At 51.1% G+C, this 20,035-nt stretch overlaps 1 protein-coding gene across 2 annotated transcripts in view; it reads right to left on the reverse strand.

The window, feature by feature from the left end:
* Positions 1–19,138, reverse strand: part of Dlgap3 (DLG associated protein 3) — a 67,836-nt gene extending 48,698 nt beyond the window's left edge. Inside the window, exon 1 of one of the 2 annotated variants that reach the window (XM_048349874.1) lies at positions 18,982–19,138. The gene's annotated coding sequence lies outside the window, so the exon portion shown is untranslated. Of the gene's footprint in view, positions 1–15,113; positions 15,600–18,981 lie in introns of those variants that run through there. The other variant, XM_048349873.1, reaches the window with a different exon arrangement.
* Between the last annotated feature and the right edge of the window lie 897 nt (positions 19,139–20,035).

Below are 20,035 nucleotides of genomic sequence, written 5' to 3' on the forward strand. Positions count from 1 at the left end.
AACTGACCTGCCCAAGATCATCCTGGAAGCTGGTGGCAAGGCCAGAAGTCACAGCCAGTATGGCCTGACTCCAAAGCTTTAGCTTCTCTCTTGCCCTGTGCTGTTAGCTCACAGAAGTCAAGCTTATTAAATGCTATTCTGAAGTAAACACAGTAATGAAATTGAATCTCTTTTTTTTCCTAAAAGCAAACAAATAAGCCTGCCATGGGTAGCTCACTCCTATAATCCCAGCTACTCAAGAGGCTGAGATATAAAGATGACCATTCAAGGTCAGCCTGGGCAGACAAATCTGAAAGAGTTCTCTCTCCAATTAACCAACAGAAAGACGGAAGTGAGCCGGGCACTCATAGCTCATGCCTGTAAATCCTAGCTACTCAGGAGGCTGAGATCTGAGGATCTCAGTTCAAGATCAGGCAGGAAAGTTCATGAGACTCTTCTCTCCAATTAAGCACCAAAAAAAAACAAAAAGTGGAGCTGTGGCTCAAGTGATAAAGTACTAGCCTTGAGCAAAGAAGCTCAGGGACAGTGCCCAGGCCCTGAGTTCAAGACCCAGGACCCACAGAAAAAAAAAAAAAAGGAAGACAGACATGGAGGTTTGACTCAAGTGGTAGAGTACAGACCTTCAGCAAAATAAACTATAGGAGAACACTCAAGGCTCTGAGTTCAAGCTGCAGTAGTGGCATAAAAAGTATACATATAAATAAATAGAAACGAACAAAAAAGACCTCATCCAGAGCTCACTGGAGTGTGGGGTTAGCCTTTTCCCCTGTGTGGTGAGCATATATTTACACCAAGTCCAAGTTCAGGTAAGTACAGAATATATGAAGCTCTATAAAGCTGTAGTAGAAGTCACATTACTGCACCACACCATCTCTCCACTATCCCAGTACCTAGAGAGCTGCCCACATGGTAAACCTCTGGGCCAGAAAGCAGCTGCTGCTGCAAATGGTTGTGGCTGGCTGGGAAGTGGGAAGTAAAGGAGTCTCAAAGGGTGCCTCGGTGACAAATCCCCTCTGTGAGGTAGCTTGACTCTATCTGGGAATGGGAGAAATGGCACAGATGCCGTCACCAAAAAATTACCCAATTTAGCACCAACTACACAATCCAGCAATTAGTTTCTTAAACCGGAACTTGCTGGGGGCTGCCAGGCTGGCGGGGTTGTTGTTACAAATCTCACTGGGAAACCAGCTGTGTAATTCGCCAGGAGGTTGTCACTGCCCCAAGCAATTACCTTCCAGAAAAAGAATGGAAAATGGGGGAAGGAAAAAGGGCCCTAGAAGGCGCCTTTCTCTTCCTCTCCCCCAGGGCTCTGCCCAATCAAATCGGTTGATTTTCCTTCCTTGGGACCAGGGTGACTCATGAACGCCCTGGATCAAAGCAGTTATTGGTGTGGACTTGGTCCTCAGACTACTGCATTCAAATCCCTCTCCACTCACTTCCTAGCTGTGTGGACTGAGGCAGCTGATTCAAGTCTCTTAACCTATTTTCTTATCTGTAAAATGGGGATAATATTAGAGCCAGTATAAAATTACTAATGTTATCCCAGCAAGAGTTCAAGGCCCTGAGTTCAAATCCCAGGACCACCAATGAAATAAAATAAAATGACTAATATAATGGTTAATAAAGAAGTACTGTGCCTCAATAACTGGAAAATAATAAAGATAGTTATCATCATTGGTCATTTTTATTACTTTCTCCACTGGTTCACAGTGTGACCTTGGGCAGGTCACTGGAACTCTCTGAGACAAGTTCTAAGTCAAAGGTCTGCTGATAAACAGATAAGCCATTCTTAACGTGTGCACGTGGAGACCCAGAGACCTAGGTGTGCTTAACAAAGGGCCATGTTTCAGAGGTTGACACAAAGACATGCCTTAGGCAAACAAAGATGAAGATTTCAAAAATCAAATGGGAAGCCAGGTGCTGATGGCTCATACCTGTAACCCTAGCTACTCAGGAGGCTGAGGTCTGAGAAATGCGGTTCAAAGCCAGCCCAGACAGGAAAGTCCATGAGACTCTTATCTCCAATTAGCCACCAGAAAACCAGAAGTAGCACTGTGGCTCAAGTGGTAGAGCACTAGCCTTGAGCTGAAGAGCTCAGGGACAATGCCCAGGCCCAGAGTTCAAGTCCGACACCTAAACAAAAAAAAAAAAATAAGAACTGATTCACTGCTTCCTCAGGAAGCTTCTGAGAGAGCTACAAGTTGGACATGATGGTCCAGAGAACGGCAATAAGAGCTCAGCTGCTCTCTCACTAGGAGTCAGCTCCATCACATGGAGTACCAGAACCTAAAGCAAAGGGACACCCAGAATTCATTTTGTTGCTGGAAGCCCAGGTTACCTCCATGCCTGTGGGCAAGCATCAGGCTTTGCCTAACCACTGCCTCTCCCTGTGTTGACCTAACCAATATGGCCAGGACTTTTTCTTGGGCAGCTGGGGTGGCAATTCCAGAGCCACTGGGGGCCCTAACAGAGCCTCTGACCTGTAGCATACCCACCTGATCTTTGTCCATGGATTCCACTACTCCCTTGAACCTCTTGCCTCTTCCTGCAAGAGCCCCCTTGTCCAATTTGACCCTGGCTTTGCTCAGATGCCTTTAGAAGCATCTCTGTAGCTGGACCTAGGCCTTGGTCACTGTCTTCCTGAACTCCAATACCCAGCCTTGTGATTCAAAATACCTTGTACCCAAATCTCCTTAGAAGTCCAAGGAAATCCTCCTGCTTTCCCTGCAGCAGGAGAAAAAGAAGGATGGAGGAACAGAATGGAAGGAGCAAATTTTACACTCATTCACCTTCATTATTTAATCAACTCTTCCTGGGGTCTTAGGGCTGCAATTTGGCTGAAAATGGGTTGTTCTGAAACTCTCAAGACATTTAGGCAGATAGGACTCTAAACACATCTAACCCACTGGACAGTGCTCAGCCTGTGAATAACCCACACTACCTCTAATCTCTTTGAAAAAAAATCCCACCTCAGGGGGCTTTGCACTTGATGTTCTCTGCTGGAACACTCTGCCCCAGATATCCCTATGGCTAGCTCTGTCTCATCCTTCAGGGCTCAGCTCAGAGAGGCCCTTCCCTGACCACTCACTCTAACTAAAGCCCAGCCTCATCTCCCCGGATTCTCTCCCATAACACTTATTGTTCTGGAAATTATTTTCTCTACCCATTACATGTGTATAGTATGTCATCCCATGGTAGAACCTAAGATCCAGGTGGACAGGGGCTGTCCCTGGAGCAGTATTCTGATTGTGTAAAAGAATGCCTGGCATTAGCAGGTGCTCCTTAAATATCCCTCTTGTGAAGAACAGCTTCCCCTGCTATTCTCACCCCTTTGTCTGTGCACCCAGCCCACAGAAAAGACCTCCGCACCTCTCCCTGGACAGCTTCTCAAGCTCTCTGGAGGATTCAGTATGAGAAATCTAGCCTCCAAACCCAGTCCTGCTCATCCTGTTTGTCTACCTCTCCCCTAAAAGTGAACAAGGAGGAAGGCCCTGGGGGAAGACAAAGAAGGATAAGGGTAACCAAATGCTGTAGAGAAAAACATGGGCTCTGATTAGGCTCTCAGGAGTGAGCTACAGGAGCAAGGCTCAGGGTCTATCACCCAGCCACAAACAAGTCTCTTTACTCAACTCCAGCTGGGGTTATGTGGCCAGAGACCCCAGAAGCAAAGGCAGAGCCATCTCCTCTTTTGGGGGACTGCCAAAGGCTCTTTGAGGCACAATTCATTTTCACTGGCCTCGCCTCTCATGGTCAATGAGCTCCAGTCCGTTCTCAGCTATCGTTTCCATCTCTCTCACCAAACTCATTTTGAGTGTCATCTCCATTCACTTTACCCCTCCTTAAGGTCTCCAGAGCCTTCTTTGGGGAGCTACCTTCTCCTGAGAGAGGGGGCGGGGAGGATACCCAGGACCTAGGAGACCCTGGCTAAGGATGGCTAGTGAGAGAATGTGGATTCCAAGTCTTGACTTAAATTCTTTGGGTTGATAGCACAGGGCCATAAACTGGCGTTAAAGGAGTAGCTTCATCACTCTCAAGTTCAGTTTCCCCATTTTTGCTCATGTATTTGCTTTGTGCTGATACTGGGACTTGAATTCAGGGCCTCATGTTCTCCCAAGCCTTTTTACTCACAGATGGCACTCTACCACTTTAGCCATATCTCTGTTCTGGGTTTCCTCATTTTTGTATGGACACAAGAAAAGTCCCTTTCTCACTGCAATGTCATGATAACTAAAGTTAAATTGGTGGAATGTCCAGGTTAATATCAAGGGAGAAACTACCTAGAATTCATGAGAACTGGACACAGGGCTTCTGAGAGGATTCTCAGACAGCCCTGGGCAGAGGTTGTGGTCATACTGACTGGTCCGGATCAGAAATGGGTATTTTGTTTTTTTGCCAGTCCTGGGGCTTGGACTCAGGGCCTGAGCACTGTCCCTGGCTTCTTTTTTTGCTCAAGGATAGCACTCTACCACTTGAACCACAGCAGCACTTCCGGCTTTTCTATATATGTGGTGCTGAGGAATCGAACCCAGGGCTTCATGTATATGAGGCAAGCACTTTACCACTAGACCATATTCCCAGCCCAGAAATGGGTATTTTGAAAACTTGTTTTGCTTCATGCATCTGGGAATTTGCCTAGGATCTTTCTGAAGACCTCCCACATGACAAGCAGTAAAACCAATACAGCAAAGAAGTGGCACAGCTGGGGTGGCCAAAGATGGTGGCATTTGACAGAGCTAATAGCCCTAATTCGCGCGCATGCACGCGCACACACACACTCACGCGCACACACACACTCACGCGCACACACACACTCACACGCACACTGCGGTCAGAGCTAGAAGTCTCTACTTCCAAAGATGAAGAATAGAAAGTCCGCAGCCTCGTACCTGGACACTGAAGAAACAATCACCCACCTCTAACATTCTACTGCAACCTATAATGAATAACCATTCTACTGAAATGACCACAAACAACTAGTTTTCTGTGTCTGAGCCTCAATTTTCTTATCTGCGAAATAGGAACAATGATAACAACCATCACATGTTGTGGCAATGGAGAACTAAGCTGATCTACCCAAAGCACAGGCACAATTGTCTCCATATGCAGGCTTCTGCTGACCTGACCATCCTAGGACTTTCTTTCATTCATGTGTCACTTGGACTGTTGCTGCTCTGACCTCTGGGGTATTGTCACCCTACATCTGCCAGGGACATCAGAAAATAACAGGTAGGAGGCCCAAGTTCATGACATCCACTGGACATGAGCTGCTGAGCCAGACCAGGACCATTGCCTCTCCTACCTCCAGCCTACATAAGCAACTGGTACTCATATATGGTCCAGCCCTTAGGATGACCTCCAGGGTTCACACACTGCTCTGTAAGTTTTGTGTGAGCTTGGACAAGGATTCCCCTCTCCTTCTGAACTTCTCTCACAGTAGAGTCAAGCACAGGGCACCTGAAGGTCCTTGAGGGGTGTGTGTGTGTGTGTGTGTGTGTGTGTGTGTGTGTGTGCATGTGTGTGCGTGCGCGTGTATGTGTGAGTACACATGCTAGTCCTAGAACTTGAACTGAGGGTCTGGGTGCTGTCCCTGATCTCTTTTGCACAAGGTCGGCACTCTACCATTTGAGCCGCAGTTCCACTTTTGGCTTCTTTAAGAGTTCACTGGAGATGTCTCACAGATTTTCCTGCCTGGGCTAGCTTTGAATCTCGATTCTCAGATCTTGGCCTCATGAGTATCTAGGATTACAGGCATGAGCCACTACCATCTACTACGAGTGCTCTCCCATCCAAACCATTACATAGTAGCTACCCCCTCCTCTTTCCCACAGCAGGGTAGGCATGAAGTATGGGCTGTTAACTCCTTGGAGGTCAGGACTCATGTGATCTACCTCTGTGTGGGCAAACACGGCATACACAGTGAGTTCAGTGTCAGTGACTGAGCCATCAAGAAGGTAGGACCAGCAGAGCTGATTCACAGGGTGAAGGGGAGAAACAGGAAGGGGTGGGGGGAAGCACTGAAACTGGGTCCGAATTTCACAGCAGGAAGATCTGGTCCAAGGTGATGTGCCCAGGGAGGCACACAAGCAGAGGCCAGGTTCAAGCACTGAACAGAAAACCTCTGATGTCAGTCAGCTCTGAAGTTTATGGTTCAGTTCTTGCGTGGTTCAATCACATAGATGCTGTGTTAAATGCTTCTCCTTCTAGCTGTCCTATGAAGTAGGTACAATTATTAAACCCATTTCACAAATGAGGAAACTGAGACCTAGTATAGGCACAAGATTGCCTAAGTCCACACAGGTGGTAGAAGATATGAACATGAGTCTGAAATCAAGCCTGATGCTCCCAATCACTAGGAAACTGAACTCAGGCTGAATAGACATTCGTAAAATCGCATATCTCTCCAACCAATCTGAGCTGATGAGCCAGCAGTGGACCCCTCCCTTGCACCCAGTGGGCCTGGCTCAGCACTCAGCTTCAGGAAAACTCCACCCCTGCCATCCCTTCCTCACACATGGCCACACATGCTCCCAAAACTGCTCATCCACAATTTAACTCCTGCTAAACGCATCCAGCGGCAAACTGCACAGCCATGCAGTCACCCACACACCTTTTATATATACAGCATCTGCTTCTCATAGGTAATTGTCATCACCTAATGCACAGATCCACCCAAACCTGTTCCCACAAAGGCTCATGCACACAGGCATTTCCATGGAAGACGCGGATGCTGTGTGCTCAGAAGCTGCACAGCCACAAAGCTTACATATGTCCACATGCGTCTCTCCAGGCTAGCACTACATGCTCATTTCCCAGCTCTTGGACACCCACGTCTGCTCAGTGTCATACACCCAAGCCTCCCACAACAAGAACTTTATCCATTGTTCCCAGATCCAATACTAGGCCCAGGTGACCAATGATACTCTCTCCCTCTGGGTTTGGCCAGGCAGCCCAGAGAGGGAGAGAAGGCTCGGCCTGCGTGTGATGGATGGAATTAATCTACTGAGCTGGAGAAACTAAATAATTAAATCCCTAATCACCCCCCAAGCCAGCCCAGGCCAATATAGCTGAGGGAGGGAGGGGGCTCTGAGGCCCAGACCAATATTCTAGAGAGGAGGAGGGGCTTGGGAAGAGAGGCACTGGGCTGAACCCTCTAGGAGAGGTCTCTGGGAGGAACTCTGGCAGATAGACAGACAGACATGGCTCTCAAGTGCCACTGGCTCTCTCTTTCCATGTAGAAATGGAGCAGCCAGGGAAGCCAGCCTACCAGCCACTAATACAAGATAAGAGGAGGGGCGCCTTCCTCTGCCCAGCCTTCCCAGGGCCCTTCTTGTCACTCCATGAGGTGGGAGATGTGTCCTGAGAATGTAAGGGCTGGCAGACAGAACAAAGTGCCCACATACTGAGGTAGTCCACACTGTCTGCCCAAAGCAGGACTGACTGGGATCAGTCAGGCCCTGGCCCACTCCAGACCCACACAGAACAAGATCCTCCCTAAGCCTGGCACAGATGTCAAAGGAAAGGACACACACACGCACGCACACACACACATATACACACACACATACACACACAGGTGCACCTGCTTCCCTCAGGAAGTGGGTCCAGCACGTGGCTAAGAGGCTGAGGATGGGGCAGAGGCCTGGGCAGGGGGGCTCAGGGAATCAGCCTGGGAACAGGCCCCAGTCTGATTGGCTGAAAAGTGGGTCATTTTCCTTTTGAAAAATAGTGAGAAAATGGAGAAGTAGGTCGGGCTCTCAGCCCCTCAACCCCAGGCACCATCCCCGACCTGCGGGACAGGGAGAGAGGGTGAGATCTGCACATGCCAAAGCCCCATGTTCCCAAGGACCCTGGTCCTCAGTGCCAGGAGGCCAAGGTCATCACCACCCAAGGCATCCAAGGACTCTGGCCTGGAGCACCAGCCCCACCCTGCCCTGGGGCCTCTGGCGTGTAAAGAGCTGGTCTGGGGCCAAGTTAGAGGGTTGGAGGCTCCAGTACAGGGGACCCTGAAAAGCCCCCTCCCATCCTCCAGTTGGTCGTGATGTCTCTTCTCTCCTCTCCTCCTTTTCCTCTTCGTCCACGTGGGCAGAGTCGTTGCCATGACACCGCGGGCAGGTGGGCGGCTCTGGCGGCTGTTTCGGCCCAACCCCCATGCTCACAGCCCAGGTGTAAGGGGGGCGGCGGCAGCGCCTGCCCAGCCCCTAGCCCAGATTGGTGGGGGGGAGCTGGAGGAGCTCCCCTGTATGCGCACCCCAGGGCTCCAAAAGACTGTCTTCTCTGTACCAAAGCAACGCAGCCCCAGATGGGAGTGGGGAGGAACTCTCAAAGAAGGTCTTACATCTTGACCTCCCCTTACTCCCAAAGAGGTGGCACGGGGTGGGGCCGACCTACAACCCCCACTGTCTTCCACCTTTTCTCACCAGCTCTGACCACGTATGCCTTATTTAAGTCCCTTTACAGAGGTTCTGTCTACCTTAGTTCCTCATTCTGCGAAGCAAGTCCCTATGCTCTCTTGGGACAGAGGACCTGACTTCACACCACAGCCTCAGGGACCAACATTTCTCAAGCCCATTCTTTGACTAAAGTGCCCATTCCATGCCATCAGGAGAGATGACCTAGAGGAGATTACAAGCCTGGCTCCTTCAGCAAGTCTGGGTGGTGCCTGAGCTCTCCACAGTCCCCCTTTCCCTCCCTTCCTCCCCGTGTGTCTAAGGCTCTGTCTGTGGCTCTGATTTCCTAAGATCTTGCCCATTTTTTTTTCAGGATCCCCCTTGTTCCCTACCCCTGTTCTCTTTAGCAGGAACTCTCATCACTCATGGGATGGAATCACAGAGACTCTGCCCTCTGCAGCCTGGCTGGCAGAAGTGGGCATATATAGGATGATGGTGACAAGATCCCCCAGGAAAGGAGAGGGCAGCTGAAGGTGACCAGCTTGTCACAAAGTGTTTGTGGCATGCACAACACATACAGACAGACAGACACTTTTACTTTCCTCCTTAGCCTTCCCCTAGACAGAGCAAGGACAGGCTGAAATAAATATGTGTGCACATGCGTGTGCATGTGCAGAGGTGTACACGAACTTCCTTTCCTCCACCGTCCACATTCCACACCAGGCTACCCTGATCCTAACCCCTCACCCAGACTATCACATCAGGCTCCTGACCAGTCTCTCTGCCTTGTATCCATTCTCTACAGCTGCCAACGTGATCTATCTCTGATTAATTACAGATATATTGCATGCCCTACTCAGGGTCAGTTGTTCTGAACCCAGTAGATAAAGGAATAAAAATCTATAAAAGCTGAGCACCAGTGGCTCATGCCTATGATCCTAGCTACTCAGGAGACTAAGATTTGAGGACTGAGGTGAAGCCAGGCTGGGTAGACAAGCCCAAGGGACTCTTATCTCCAATTAACTACCAAAAAAAAAAAAAAAAAAAACCAGCCAGAACTGGAGCTGTGGCTCAAGTGCTAGACTGCCAGTCTTGAGGAAAAAGAAGAAAAAACTCTAAGGAACAATGCCTAAGCCCTGAGTTCAAGGTCCAGTACACACACACACACACACACACACACACACACACACACACCTATGAAGCACTCACTTCTCATGGCTCTCCTAAAGTTCATATTCTAGAGAGGGAAAGGGACAGTGCAGTGAGATGGTGGTGGCAAGTGCTGAAATGTAAAGGTATATATAAACTGGGCTGAGGGGGTAGAATGACAAGAGTCTATTTAAGTTAGATTGTTGGGGAGGCCTCTCAAAAAACACATTCTTGAGCAGACTTAAATAAATCAAGAGGGTGAATTGCATGTATGCCTAAGGAAAGAGGAATTCGGGCTGAGGGGAGAAGATAAACACAGCAGCCCCAAGGCGGGACTGAGCTCCACATCTTCGCCAGGTCAAGGGGGGATTTTACACCCCGTACTCGGGTCACTCAGGCTCTACTAAGTACTCTAGATGTCACCCAAGTGAGATGAAAAGTCATCAACAGGCAAGGCATGACCTCATCTTGCTCTGGAAGGAGAGTCCTTGGAGGTAGGCTGAAAGCAGCGAGATCAATTGGGACATTTTCTGCCATTGCATTACCTTTCCTCACAGTAGCCCAACTGGCAGACACTTGCACCATTTTTAAGTCTCAGCTCAAAGCCCTTCCCTCCTAGAGGTGCTAGACTCTTTCCTTCCCCAATCCAGACCCAATCTTCTTTAGGTCCCCACTGCCCCATGCTACCTTCCCTCAACACTGTCCTTACTTGTTTTCAGGTCCAGGATCGTCTCCACAATCTGGGGCACATCACCAATATAAAATAAACATCGCTTGAATGAATGCATGTATGATGTGAGGTACATGCGACGGGGGAAAGATTGTGCATGCTGTTGTTAACTTGGATGAGTGAAGCATACAATTTACAAATAGGGACTGGGGATATGGCCTAGTGCCAAGAGGGCTTGCTTCATATACAAGAGGCCCTGGGTTCAATTCCACAGCACCACATATATAGAAAACGGCCAGAAGTGGCACTGTGGCTCAAGTGGCAAAGTGCTAGTCTTGAGCAAAAAGAAGCCAGAGACAGTGCTCAGGTCTTGAGTCCAAGCCCCTGGACTGGCCAAAAAACCACAACAATTTACAAATAGGCCAGTGTTAGCATATGCCCACATCCATATATCTCTTCTCTCCCCCCACCCTCTCTCTCAATGGGTTCTTGTTATGTATCCTAAGTATGCTAGGTTGGCCTTACTCATGATCATTCTGCCTTTGCCACCCAAGTCTTGGGATTATAGGTATGAACCACCACACCTGGGATATACCCACATTTCTACATATCCTATTCACATGTACGTGTGCATGTTATTAAATCTCCATGGTGGTATATATATGCCTGTAGATTTGCTCACATATGTATATGTGAGCAATGTTTTTGCACTTGTATTAAAACATGCATATGAGGGCTGGGGATGTGGCCTAGTGGCAAGAGTGCTTGCCTCCTATACATGAGGCCCTGGGTTCAATTCCCCAGCACCACATATACAGAAAACAGCCAGAAGCAGCGCTGTGGCTCAAGTGGCAGAGTGCTAGCCTTGAGCAAAAAGAAGCCAGGGACAGTGCTCAGGCCCTGAGTCCAAGCCCCAGGACTGGCCAAAAAAACAAAAACAAAAAAAAAAATCCATACGACACAGAGGACTAATATATACATGCATATGGTCATAGGTATTGCCACATGCCCCGTATGTGTGAAGCTTATGCATATACTTGGGCCTCCTATTATCCCCTGACCATTTCCTTCACTAAGCCCAATTTGTTCGTGTGTGTGTGTGTGTGTGTGTGTGTACATGTGCATGCATGTGCATACATGGGCACACATCCTGATACTAGGGTTTGAACTCAGAGATTTGTGCTCTTGCATGCTTTTTGCTCAAGGCTGGTGCTCTACCACTTGAGATAAGAGTTTCATAGATTTTTTTTCTGCCCAGGTTAGCTTTGAACCATGATCCTCAGATCTCAGCCTCCAGATAGCTAGAATTACAGTAGTGAGCCACGAATGCCTGGCTTTAACTTGTTCTTGATTCTCGAACTGTTTATAATAAGGTAATATTTCCCCTCCTATATTCATTCCCAACATACGTCTCAGAACACCACAGCATCTAACTAACAGTAGGCTGAGATCCCTTACTTAGTTGTCCCCAAGGCCTAAACATGTTTTCCCTCAAAAAACACCCTGTATATCGATGATGGAGGGAAATCACTGAATCCATAGGACATGAGAATTTGGTAGACTTCAGGGAGCACTTTTCTTTTCTTTTCTTTTCTTTTTTCAGGCAGGAGAGAAAGTTTATTACCGAACTGCTGGCCTGTGGTCGAGATGATCCATGGCCGGAGAGAGGGAGAGAAGGGAGAGAAGGGGGAGAAGGGAAAGAAGGGGGAGAAGGGGAGGAAGGGGGAGAAGGGGGTACAGGGAGAGCAGGGAGAGAAGGGAGAGAAGAGAAGAGAGAGAAGAGAGAAGCAAGGGAGCACTTTTCTGAGAAAAGTCAAGGGCATAAGAATGGACAAGCTCAAGCAAATGGGAAAACAACTTTGAACAGCTCCAATGTTCAGTACAAACCAATCTTGCTCTCCATATGTATGAATCCACTTATATGAATATGTTGTTAATTCATATAAGTACATATGTATGTGGCCCCATATAAATGCTCACACAGAAGATTATATACACATATGCATCATTGAGTAGGCACACCACACATACATGCATCTTTTAATTAATTCCTTTTACATCACACATATACACAAATGCATAGTCATAGATGTTTGTGTATATATATATATACATCCACATTTATAGACATAAATGTATTTGTACCTGGGCATATAGCATATATAAATATATGAATACACAGTCACAGATCCTCTCATGAGAATATCTGACTCTGCCCTATTCACAAAGCCAGACGTCATTTGTTTGTGTGTGTGTGTGTGTGTGTGTGTGTGCAAGTGAGTGTGTGTGCACCAACTCTGAGGTTTGGGTGCTATCCCTTAGCTTTTTGAGAAAAAAGGCTGGCACTCTACCACTTAAGCCACACTTCCACTTCTGGCTTTTTGGTAGTTAATTGGGGATGAGTCCCTCAGACTTTCCTGACCAGGCAGGCTGAGAACCACAATCCTCAGTTTCAGCCTCCTGAATAATTAGAATTAGAGCCACCAGAAGTCTTGATTCTCTCCAAGTAACAACCCAAGTTGGCATCTGCTGACTTGCAAGTGTCCCACTTCTCTGTTATCAGTGGGATGTGCTCCATTCCTAGATACATTCCATTCTCACCCACTCTCAGCAAAAGAAAAAGGCATTGTAAAGAAGAGCTCTGAGATTCCCTTTCTCTGCCTGGAGAAACCAGTATTTGCTCAGGCAACTTGGATGAGGATAATAAAGAAGTTGAGGGAAGTGAAGGAAACTATCAAGGCTGGATATGTTCCCCCACTTCCAAACCCCCAAAACCAACATAGAAGCAGAAGGGAATTAGCTCAGGTCCTAAAATCTAGGATTACTCATTCTTCCCTATAGAGTAGCTTTATGAGGTCCAGTGGACCGCTCCCATCCTACTCTAAAGGCCCTGCCTGGGGAAAAGGTAGACCAGGAGGCTCACAAATGTAAAAAGACTGACCCAGGCTCAGAATATCAAAAAAATAAGCAAGTATTAAAAAGCAGGATCCAGTCAGGGAAGAGGGAGGCAAGTTACAGACACATCCTGGCAGGGAAGCAGCTGTTAGAACACTAGATCATGAATAGCCAGGCTCTCCAAGGGGCCTAGGAAAAGGGGGTGGACATCTAGCACTCCATGTGGGGGTGGAGGGGTGACTGCTTCAGGCAGTAGCAGCAGCTCCAAAGTCAAGTCTTATCAAAGCTGTTATGTAACCAAGGGAGCTGAGTGGAGCACAAACACCTCCCCTCCCCAAACGGGCACCCACACCTACACCCACCACCTCCCGGCACCCACAGCACAGGAAAATTCAGCTCCTCTCAAGTAGCTAGAGAAGGGAGGAATCATCTTGATGTGCTACATCAAAAACATGATAGGTGAAGGGGTCCTTATTAGCCACAAGTCCTGACGGAGAAGCGAGGTACTGGTTCAGTTTTGAGGTTCCCTAGACAGCTCTCCCTTGTGCCTTGAACTCACTGCCATACCCAGTTTCTGCCCAGCATCATTTGGAAACCCTTTTCTTCTCCTCCCCCTAAGAAGGATCCCATTTGAATATTTGATTGTGCCTGTGGGAAAGGGAGGTGAGCTGCCATCAACTCCTCCTGCCTGTGGTTTCCCCCACAGTCTCATCTGCATGTCCTGACATTTGGCTCTCATCCCCCCCCCCGGGATGACAAGGGAAGGGACCTGGAGACATGACTCCTTTCCTTTCCAGGGACAAAGCCATAGCACAAGAATCCAGATAACTAAGATGACCCCATCACAGGTCAGAGGGGGAAAAATGATATCCAGAGCAACTAAGGTTTAAAAGTCAGGCCTCATCCCTTGATTTGAATAATTTTTACTCCCTCTAGATTTTGCTTTTATCCCATTGCCCTGTCTCCAGTAGCCTCCTCCGTCTCTTCACCATGGCACTGAACAACCCCACCCACTCCCTGAATCCTTTGCTTAGAAATCTTCCTCCCCAACAAAAGTCTCTCCCAAATGCTGCCCTGAGTTAAGGGTAGGGATCAGCAGAGCACAAGAACAACTTGCAGAATATTGCAGTGTCCTTGTCCTGAAATCTAAAATATGGTTATCAGGGGATGGGTATACCAAGTGGTCAGATTATCCTGAACTACTGAGCTCTAGCCACCTCAAGTCCAGTCTGCAAAACCAAGGTCTCTTACGTCAGAAATGCCCTGAGCCTAAACTTATGGGAAGTAGGAGAAAGGATGAGGACAATACTCCTAATCGTATTGCATGAAGCATGATCCCAAAAGAGCTCACAGCCACAGTTTCACACACACACACACCCCAATCCCTAGCCCCACAATAACAGGATGGTTTTTGAAAGATGGGAGTGAACTCAAACAAGAAGGGAGCTCCCTTTCCAAATACCACTAACAAATCCACAGGAGAGACCCCAGAATCTATATTTCTATCCAGAGACTCTGCCCTTGAAAAGTGGGTCATCGGGGAGAATTTTTCTAGTGAGCCCTCAACATTGCCCAGCTGGTTTTCCATCATCCACCAGAACGCAGCCCTGTTCAGCACTCGGGACAGCTCCAGAAGAGCAAACACCCGTCCAGTCCTATTCAGCACTCGGGACAGCTCCTGGCTACAGCCAGACTGGGCTGCCAGAATCCCAGCCTGTCAGGTAGGCGCAGGAAGAAGCTAGAAGGAGCAAATGAACCCCTTCACACACTCTCCACAACGGAGGCCCCTCTCCCCCCTCCCACACGCACTCACATCCGCTGAGGGCACCTGACTCCCCTCCCGTCCCTGTATGTCCCAAAAGAGAAAAGAAGCCCAGAACCGGAGCTTCCCTGAGAGAGCCTAGAGATAGGACCCCACCCACCTCCTTTCAGCCTCTCAATGCCACTCACAGCTGGTTCTAAAAAACACTTTCTTTCTTCACCACCACCTCCAAAATAAAAGAAATACTCACGTGGGGGCTCCCAGCCCTGTAGGCAGATGTGCTGGGGGGAGGCCGAGAGAGGTAGCTCCCCACACCCTGTTCTGAGCCCCCTTTCTGAAGGAGACAGCTTCCATCTGGACTGGGGGGGGGGAGAGGAGAGACATGTGGAAGCACTGAGGGGAGGGGATAGGGGAGGAAGCAGGAGCGGGGGACTGCGGGGCGGGGGCGTCGGGGTGGGGGCGAGGGAATCCTTTTTAATTTCATTCTCTCCCCATGTCTACATCAGCCCTGCAGGCTCAGCTCTTTAATATTTACACACAGGAAGAGGAGAGGGTGAGAGAGAACCAAGAATGTGGGGGGCAGGGGCTACCCCAGCTCAAAGGGCACAGAGGCAGAAATCTTTGAGAGCTGAGAGCCCCCACCACCACCAAACATACACTCTGTCCCCAGCCCACTCCCATTCTGAGCTCTTAACTGGAAGGAAGAACCCTGGGACCATTCTGTCCCTTTGTTAACAAGACACTTTGAAGCTGCATCAGAAAAAGATCAGATCCCCACCCACATACCTGGACACCCCCACAAACCCAGATTCCTTGGGTGCCTTATGTGCAGATGGTAGAGGCAGCGTTCATGCACTGCATGTTCCAGTGTTTGAAAGCATGCTTGCCTGTGGGCTGCTGCATAAAAGCGCATGAACATGTCACCTTGCCTGTACAAGTTTACACTTGTACACATATGTTCTCAGTGTATTCACATGTTAACAGCCCATGCAATCAAACATAAGCCTAGGTAACCATAGTTGAAAACCAGCCTCCAAGTAACCTCTCTTCCTTTCCCCTGGCTCTCTAGCTACAATCCCAAGAAAAAGGCTACCCAGACTCCCTTCACCAAGGCCCTTCCCTCCCAGCCTCACTTTTTCTGTCTGTGACTTGGGAAGAAGGGCTGGTGGGAAGGCATGCTGCACTGAGCCCAGGGGCCTGGCAAGTTATTAGCAACGATGAGCTGGCATCTCGTTACCATAACGATGGTGCCACTGCCTCACCCCAGCTCAAACCCAGACTCCCCAGACGGCAGGAGGCCTGCTGAGCCAGCAGCCTTCAGACTTTATTGTAGGGGGGGTGGAGGGATGGATAAAGAAGGAATTGAGACATAATACTTGCATAGTGGAGGGTACACAGCTGTGCTTCCAACCCCCCCACTGAGAAACAAAGCTTTGACTCCACCAAGTACAAATGAAATCAGAATCTGGGAAGGTTTCCTGACGATGAGGATGGGAAGGCATTGGAATGGGTCCCTAGAAGCTTCTGTTATCATTTGCTCCTTTCATCCTCACTCCAACAACCTAAAACCCAACCAAATGGAAGTCTTGTACTGTGGTTTCCACCTATAAAATGGGGACAATTATGTATGCTTATCATCTTCCCTAAAGTCCTCAAAGATTTTATCAGAAAGGGCTTAGAACTATAGACCCTTCCCAAAACAGAAAATACCCAGAAGTTTCTCTACACATCAGAAGGTAAAGAAAAATGTCAGCCTAGATACAGGCAAAATGTATCCAAAACTGAGTAGGCTTCAGTCCTCTGAAGCCCCAGTATCAGCTGGAAGAAACAAAGGGTACCAGGCAGCTGCTGAAAGCAAGGCATTGACACAGAAGAAAGTCTGGAGTTGGGCCTGTAGCATCTCTAGCCCCTCAGAGGCAGGGGCTACGACAGGCTGACGTATACCGCTGTGGTGGCTCTAGCCAGCCATCTCCATTCCTAGGAATATATGCAGTTTCCTCTTTCTGCAAAGGAGTCCCAGGTGGAAGGATTCATAGACTTAAGACATATTAAGCACTCATCCTCCCCAACCACCCCATCACCTAGCACTCAGCGCTAATGGGGGTGGTGAGTTCAGGAATAACAAGCAACATGGAGAGTTAGAAAGTTCTTGAGCTAAGACCAGGGAACTCCTAAGTTCATTGTGTGACCTTGGGTATGTCCCCTCCTGTCTCTGGTGGCAAGAGTCCCCAATTTGTAATTAAGAGGTTGGTCCAAGTCACTTGTACCGTTCCTCCCTGGCCATCATTCTGTATTTCCATACAAGCTCACTCCTTGGATGTGAGCCCCCTGGCACAAAATGCAGTGGGCACTGGCTGCCAGATCAGTGGGGCAGTGGGGAGGGGTGCGGGGGCTGCATCTGAGGCTGTTCATCCCATGTTCGTGTTCCTTTTAGAAACACCTGCCACCCTAGCCCTCCCAGCTCCCTTTTTAGACCCTGATTCACTGCCAACTCACGAAGCCTCTCCCTCCCTTTCCTCCTCTCTTCTCCTCTCTCCCTTTTAGGCATTGGCAGCTGGGTGCAGAAGTAGCCCTAGCATTCAGGGAACACTGGGCAGAGGTGGTGGGCAATGGCCCCAGTGTGAGAGAGAGCACACCAGAGAGTAAGCAAGCACTCTCTAACCTTGGCCTTGCTGGGCTCCTTGGGTCACCGAATGAACTAACTGGGTGGGAGATTTTTCCCCTACCACTGACTAGCAATGAAATGCAATTCATCTCTCAAGCCTCAACATCCTCATATGTAAATTGGCATTATATTTAGGTGGAACCATGTGAAATGGCTGCTTTTGTAGGTACAAAAAAAAAGAAGAAGAAGAAGAACAGTTGAATGCTGGCAATTTCATATGGCTTAACCCAACACCTTCCGAAAGGGAAAGTGTTAAGACATAGGCATTTTTTTAAGTCTTAGGCTGATCTAGAAGCACAGTTGTCTTATTATTACTCCAAGAAGCTTTGTACAGGCCCACCTGGAGCCAGTGGCTAAACCAATGACCCAGAACTTGAAGTTTAGGACTTGGGACTCTTGAGTAAAGCCACATGCTCCAATGACTTACACCTAGCCTCCTTGGCATCAGGCTGGAAAGGACTTCGGTGAACCATACAGAGATGATGCGAGCTCCCCTAGTAGCAGAGGAAGGCACAGGGTCACGTCTCGAGCTCACTCCAGACCCACCAGCAAGGAGGACTTTACATGCACAGGGAGGCAGGTAACAGTGGAGACCAAGGTGTGTGTGGGTGGGGGGGGGGGGGGGAGAACCATGAAGCTCGAGTCTGAGTCCAGGATGAGGAATCCCTAGAGGAGAGGTGAAAAGTCAGATCTCCAGGTTCCGCACCCCATCAGGAATGGGGCCGGGGGTCGGGGGCCGCAAAGCCAGGTGGGGCTATTCCAAGTGAACCTTGCTCAGGTACATCCTCGCTCACACTCGTGCGCTCAAACACACACACACACAGATAGCGGGACCCACTCACAAGAGACGGTCACATGGGCGCACACGCATCCACTCACCCATTCACACGGTGACCCGCACACATGTCGGCAGATCCATGCACACTGCCACCCTCCGCCCTCGCCGCACACGCGGACTGCACGCGCACACACAATCACGCAGAGACCCACACGGTGACTCACACTCACACACACTCACACACGCACACCGGCAGAGGAAACTTCTCTCCCGATCGCCCCAACATCACGACTTCCCCCCACGACCAGCCGGCTACTCCCTCCCAAGCCTCCAGCGGGGCCGGGGTTGGGCGGGGGCCGACGGGCCTCTCGGGGCCCGGGCGGGGAGGGCCGGTCCGTGGACGGGGAGGGCCGGTCCGCGTGGTCCCCGCCCGTCTCTCGGGTCAGGCCCGCGGGCCTCCAGGCCAGGGAGGGGGGCGGCGGCCCCGGGCCCAGCGGTGTTCCCTTTCTCCTCCGGGACCCCGAGCCTGGATCTCGGGAGCCCGGGGCGGGGGCGGCGCCGGGGCCCGCGGTGGGGCCGGGCCTGGGGCGCGCTGCGGAGGGCGCGGCGAGCGCGGCCCGGTCCCCACGGCTCGAGGCGGCGGCAGCGGCGGCGGCGGCGGCGGCGGCGGCTTACCTGGCCCGGCTCGGGCTCCGGCCGGGTTACATGGTGCCGGCGGCCCGGGGCCGGGGGCGCTGCGGTGGGCGGGCGGGCGGGCTCCGGGACCGGCACTGCGGAGCCCCCAGCGGAGGGGCCGCGCCGGCTGCGGAGCCCCGAGCGAGCGCCGAGCGGCTGCGGGCGCGGGCGCGGGAGGCGGCCAAGCCGCGGAGGCTGGATTTCCCGGGGACCAGGAAGGGGAGGCGGGGGGATCCCGCCCGCGCGCTCCGCCCCCGCCCCCGCCCCCGCGCAGGGCGGCCGAGCCGGGAGCCCGGGAGCCCGGGAGCGGGAGGGGGCCGCGCTCCGCCTCCGCACCGGACCGGGGGTGGGGGGGGGGCTGAGGTCGCTTTCCGCGGGCGCCCGCCAGGGTCCCCGAGGAGCTCCCGCTGCGCTGAGCGACCGCGCCGGGGAGGCCCAGCTTCGGGGTGCGAATGAGATCCCCACCCCCCTGGCCGAGAGCCCCCGGGCCAGCATCCACGGGGGACCCGGGACCCGCACTTGCGGTGTCTCGGCCACGCACAGCCGACCGAGGCTGGGGGACCCGCGCCCGGGGGGAGGGGGCTGGGGAGGGGGACACGGTCACATAGCTTCACAGACAAGGTCTCGGGCCCCGCCGAGACGCCGCGGTCGCACCCCGAATGTCACACTCGGAGCGCCCTCCCCGCGCGTGCCCCCCTCTTAGGAGACTGTCCTTCGGGCTTTCCAGGTCTGCTCCCCGACTCCAGCTCCCTGGATCTCGGTTCTAGGGGCACCCCTCCCGTTCTGTTCCACCCCTGCCAGGGTGGGGCGCTGTGCCGGGCTTCAGAGCCGCTAGCCCGCGTCCCCCACCCACAGTCCGCACAGCTGAGGCATCCCCGGGGCGTGCGGAGAACCCCGCTGTACCTGCCGCCTTTGCTGGGCTCCCCCTTTGCCCTCTGGGCCCAGGGCCAGGGGCTGGGCCGTGGCGGGGGCGGGGGGGGGAGGGAGGGGGGACAGTCCCGAGCCCAGCTCCCGGCTGCAGAGCCGGGAGGGCTGCACGAGCCACGGCAGGCCA

This window comes from Perognathus longimembris, chromosome 7 (genome assembly GCF_023159225.1).
Source record: "Perognathus longimembris pacificus isolate PPM17 chromosome 7, ASM2315922v1, whole genome shotgun sequence".
NCBI lineage: Eukaryota > Metazoa > Chordata > Mammalia > Rodentia > Heteromyidae > Perognathus > Perognathus longimembris.